We start from the raw sequence: 5,810 nt of genomic DNA, 5'->3' as shown, positions 1-5,810 counted from the left end.
TACTAATTGCTCCATAACGTCCCACGATTTATGAATTCGGTTTTAGCGAGATTAATATGTGGAGTTTCAGGGATAAAGCCCGAGTAAAATGTTCTGTTGGAGAGGGAATTCAGTCTCGTTGCGATGAATGACCTCCTGCTGCAAGACAGGGATCCGATGTTTCAATGATCTCTGGGTGCATTGAGACGGCATCACCAGCAGATGGAGGCAGGGTGATCTGTGGGTGCATTGAGACGGCATCACCAGCAGATGGAGGCAGGGTGATCTCTGGGTTCATTGAGACGGCATCACCAGCAGATGGAAGCAGGGTGATCTCTGGGTGCATTGAGACGGCATCACCAGCAGATGGCGGCAGGGTGATCTCTGGGTGCATTGAGACGGCATCACCAGCAGATGGAGGCAGGGTGATCTCTGGGTGCATTGAGACGGCATCACCAGCAGATGGCGGCAGGGTGATCTCTGGGTGCATTGAGACGGCATCACCAGCAGATGGCGGCAGGGTGATCTCTGGGTGCATTGAGACGGCATCACCAGCAGATGGTGGCAGGGTGATCTCTGGGTGCATTGAGACGGCATCACCAGCAGATGGCGGCAGGGTGGGCTCTGGGTGCCTTGAGACGGCATCACCAGCAGATGGAGGCAGGGTGATCTCTGGGTGCATTGAGACGGCATCACCAGCAGATGGAGGCAGGGTGATCTCTGGGTGCATTGAGACGGCATCACCAGCAGATGGAGGCAGGGTGGGCTCTGGGTGCATTGAGACGGCATCACCAGCAGATGGAGGCAGGGTGATCTCTGGGTGCATTGAGACGGCATCACCAGCAGATGGAGGCAGGGTGATCTCTGGGTGCATTGAGACAGCATCACCAGCAGATGGAGGCAGGGTGATCTCTGGGTGCATTCAGACAGCATCACCAGCAGATGGCGGCAGGGTGATCTCTGGGTGCATTGAGACGGCATCACCAGCAGATGGTGGCAGGGTGATCTCTGGGTGCATTGAGACGGCATCACCAGCAGATGGCGGCAGGGTGATCTCTGGGTGCATTGAGACGGCATCACCAGCAGATGGCGGCAGGGTGATCTCTGGGTGCATTGAGACGGCATCACCAGCAGATGGCGGCAGGGTGATCCCTGGGTGCATTGAGACGGCATCACCAGCAGATGGCGGCAGGGTGATCTCTGCGTGCGTTCAGACGGCATCACCAGCAGATGGAGGCAGGGTGATCTCTGGGTGCATTGAGACGGCATCACCAGCAGATGGCGGCAGGGTGGGCTCTGGGTGCCTTGAGACGGCATCACCAGCAGATGGAGGCAGGGTGATCTCTGGGTGCATTGAGACGGCATCACCAGCAGATGGAGGCAGGGTGATCTCTGGGTGCATTGAGACGGCATCACCAGCAGATGGCGGCAGGGTGATCTCTGGGTGCATTGAGACGGCATCACCAGCAGATGGAGGCAGGGTGATCTCTGGGTGCATTGAGACGGCATCACCAGCAGATGGAGGCAGGGTGGGCTCTGGGTGCATTGAGACGGCATCACCAGCAGATGGAGGCAGGGTGGGCTCTGGGTGCATTGAGACGGCATCACCAGCAGATGGAGGCAGGGTGATCTCTGGGTGCATTGAGACGGCATCACCAGCAGATGGCGGCAGGGTGATCTCTGGGTGCATTGAGACAGCATCACCAGCAGATGGCGGCAGGGTGATCTCTGGGTGCATTGAGACGGCATCACCAGCAGATGGCGGCAGGGTGATCTCTGGGTGCATTGAGACGGCATCACCAGCAGATGGCGGCAGGGTGATCTCTGGGTGCATTGAGACGGCATCACCAACAGATGGCGGCAGGGTGATCTCTGGGTGCATTGAGACGGCATCACCAGCAGATGGCGGCAGGGTGATCCCTGGGTGCATTGAGACGGCATCACCAGCAGATGGCGGCAGGGTGATCTCTGGGTGCATTGAGACGGCATCACCAGCAGATGGAGGCAGGGTGATCTCTGGGTGCATTGAGACGGCATCACCAGCAGATGGAGGCAGGGTGATCTCTGGGTGCATTGAGACGGCATCACCAGCAGATGGAGGCAGGGTGATCTCTGGGTGCATTGAGACGGCATCACCAGCAGATGGAGGCAGGGTGATCTCTGGGTGCATTGAGACGGCATCACCAGCAGATGGAGGCAGGGTGATCTCTGGGTGCATTGAGACGGCATCACCAGCAGATGGAGGCAGGGTGATCTCTGGGTGCATTGAGACGGCATCACCAGCAGATGGAGGCAGGGTGATCTCTGGGTTCATTGAGACGGCATCACCAGCAGATGGAGGCAGGGTGATCTCTGGGTGACTTTTGCTCCAAGTTCCACCGACAGTAGTGAACTGAATATGATCCAGACAACCCGAATAATGGAACATATTTTCAATGTTTTGCTGTAGAAATGTATTTTATGTGAGGGGCACGGTGATATCAGGAGAGAGAATGAAATAATACATTGATGTATCTCAGAGACCTTAGGGACAGAACAGTTCAAACCCGGGGAGGAATCTATGACTTGTTTAAATTTGTATTGTGGGAAATCAATGCCAGCACATGGTTAACAGGAACAGGAGTGTTGAGACATTTTAAAATTATGTTGCATTAGTATATTTATACTTCAATGATTAAGATAATGATACTTCAAAATCTGTAGCAAGTAAACCGGAAACTAATTTGTACTGTTGGCAACTGGGTCCTTATAGTAGAGAACTGTTCCCTTCCAAACACAGGAGAGGGAGGAGAGTGAGCCCAGAGCTTCCCTCTCTCTACCCGGTGGTACAATGTCCCAGATGGTTCGAACCACTGAAGAGGTGGAGGTGAGTGGATTCAATAATGACATTCCTCCTCTTTTCATTGAGGAAGTTTTGGGACATGGATTAGCTCCTGCTCCTCCCCTCTCTCTGCTGGGTTAGTGGGAATCCAGGATGTTAACAATTTCTCTCTCCCTCAATCCGATGGGGGGAATATTTCTCCATGGTTTTTTGTGTGTGACCCTCACTTCAGTTCCCAGTGGGTGCGGTGCAGCAGCTTAAAGAGGTGGTCAATGAGAGAAGCAGGGACACAGAGATCTAAATGTTGTGTTTGTGTGTCAGACATGTTAAAAATGTGGGATTGTTTCGCCCTCAGCAGGAGGAGAGTCAGTGAAGATATTTTGCAGAATCCTGTAATGAATGTGCTCTATTCTATCCCTGACCCAGTGTCTATCTCCGCTGGGAGCACTGGTTCAACAATGTTGGGTTCCAGACATGAAAATATCTGACTCAAATCAAAGATATGGAAGTAAAACTGAAAAACAACCAGTTCAACAATTGGGTATTTCATTGATCGTTAGAGGAAAATGTTTTTATTGTAGTTTTTAATGCAAGTGAGTGACTCTCATTGACATGAATTAACCGTGTCCATCAGTGCAAGGGAAATGTTCACAAAACTGGGTTTACCGCTGGATTTGTCAACTGTTTTGTTGATGATCTTCAAGGGGATGGCTTCACGTCCCACCACACAGGAGTAAGAAGCGCCGCTGGACCATTCCTCTGCTGCAATGGATAACAGGCTGTACACGAAGAAGGAGCTATCGCCGTTCTCCGCCACCACCTCGGTGTTCCTGTACTTGCCGGGATTCACCGGCTTGTCGTTGACGGTCCACTTGACGAAGATCTCTCGGGGGGAGAAACCTCTCACTAAGCAGCTGAGGGAGATGAAACAGTTAGGAAGAGCAAAAAGAAAAGGAGTTATAGCACTAGGACCGCCCCAGAGGAATTACCCCGGAATATCAAGGGTGGGGTGACAGCTGGGGTAGAGAAGGCGAGGGAGGGAGATCAGAATACCTCGGAGGAAGGGAAGAGTGCAGGGTGTGAGATAGTGGTGGGGGATGGGAAAGTCAAAGGGATTGACAGGCGGTTCTGTGGGCAAAAGTGGGACTCCAGGATGGTAGTCTGCCTCCCTGGAGCAGGGGTACAGGATGTTTCAGAAAGGGTAGAGGGAATTTTGAAGGGTGGAGGGACTGAGTCTGATGTGATAGTGCACGTAGGAGAGAAGGATGTAGGAACAAAGTGCAGGGGGGACATACGTAGGCAGTTCAGGGAGTTGGGGGCTAGGCTGAAACGTAGGGCCTCCAGGGTGGCGTTCTCTGGGCTGCTGCCGGTGCCTGGGGCTAGCAGGGCTAGAAATAATGAGATACTCCAACTAAATGCGTGGTTGAAGGATTGGTGTAGGGCAGAGGGTTTTAGATTCGTAGACCACTGGGAAGTCTTTATGAAAGAGGGGCAAATATACAAGAGGGATGGGGTACAGTTAACTGGGAAGGGCGTGCATATCTTAGCTGGAAGGTTGGCTGGAGTGTTTGGGCAGGGTTTAAACTAATATGGAGGGGGGGTGGGGAGGTGGACGGAACTGGGATTGGGGATAGGGTAAGCCCGGAGGGTAGGAAGAAGGATCGGATTGTTTCTGAGGGTCTTCGGTGCATGTGTTTCAATGCTAGGAGTGTGACTGGCAAAACAGATGAACTGAAGGCATTAATGTTCGAAAGGAAGTTGGAAGTGGTGGCGGTGACAGAGACTTGGTTAAAGGAAGGGCAGGACTGGCAGTTGAATGTTCCTGGGTATAAGTGCTTCAGGCGTGATAGGGGTGGGTCGCTGAGAGGTGGGGGAGTGGCGTTGTTAGTTAAGGATTGCATCATAGCAGTGCAGAGGGAGGGAGGTATAGAGGATATAGGAATCGAGTCACTTTGGGTGGAGTTGAGGAATAGGAAGGGAGATGTTACTATGTTGGGTGTGTACTACAGACCGCCCAACAGCCCGAGGGCTGTGGAAGAAGGGATAAGCAGGGACATTCTAGATAAGTGCAGGAAGAATAGGGTGGTGGTAGTGGGAGATTTTAATCTCCCCGGGGTAGACTGGAAGGTGCCGAGATCAGAGGGTACTGACGGGGAGGAATTTGTACAGTGTGTAATGGAAGGATCCCTGGAGCAGTATGTGGATAGCCCGACCAGAGACGGGGCTATACTGGACTTGGTTCTGGGGAATGAGCCTGGGCAGGTGGTTGACGTTGAAGTAGGAGAGCAGGTGGCTAACAGTGACCACAACTCTGTCTGGTTTAAGATATTAATGGATAAAGATGAAGCCTGTCCTAAGGGGAGGGTGTTAAACTGGGGGAGGGCTAGATACAACCGGATTAGGCAGGATCTTAAAGATACGGACTTGGGTGAGCTGTTTGATGGCAGGTCGACGCTGGGTATGTGGGAGTCTCTCAAGGGAAAACTAAAATCTTTGCAGGAAAGACACGTGCCGGTCAAGAGGAAGGATGGGAAGGGTAGGATTAGAGAGCCGTGGGTAACTAGGGATATTGAGGACCTGGTCAGGAGGAAGAGGGAGGCGTACATTAGATCTAGGCATTTGAGGACAGAGATAGCGTTAGAAGAATACAGAGAATGTAGGAGAGAACTTAAAAGGGGCATCAGAAAGGCAGAAAGGGGCCACGAAATGGCTTTGGCGGGTAGGATTAAAGAAAATCCTAAGGCATTTTTCTCCTATGTTAGAAATGAAAGGATGGTTAGAGGGAAGATTGGTCCTCTCAGGGACAGAGGAGGGGAACTATGCTTGGAGCCTGGGGGAATGGGGGAGATCCTGAATGAATACTTTGCGTCGGTATTCACGCAGGAGAGGGGCCTGATGTCTGGTGCTGTGCTTGAGGAGTTTGAGGATCCGTTGAGGGAAATAGTCATCACGAGGGAAGAGGTGTTGGGACTTTTAGACAGTATAAAGACGGATAAATCTCCGGGGCCTG

Source organism: Carcharhinus amblyrhynchos, chromosome 3 (assembly GCF_965287045.1).
Source record: "Carcharhinus amblyrhynchos chromosome 3, sCarAmb.v2.hapA, whole genome shotgun sequence".
Taxonomy (NCBI): domain Eukaryota; kingdom Metazoa; phylum Chordata; class Chondrichthyes; order Carcharhiniformes; family Carcharhinidae; genus Carcharhinus; species Carcharhinus amblyrhynchos.
This window is presented reverse-complemented; position numbering follows the sequence as displayed.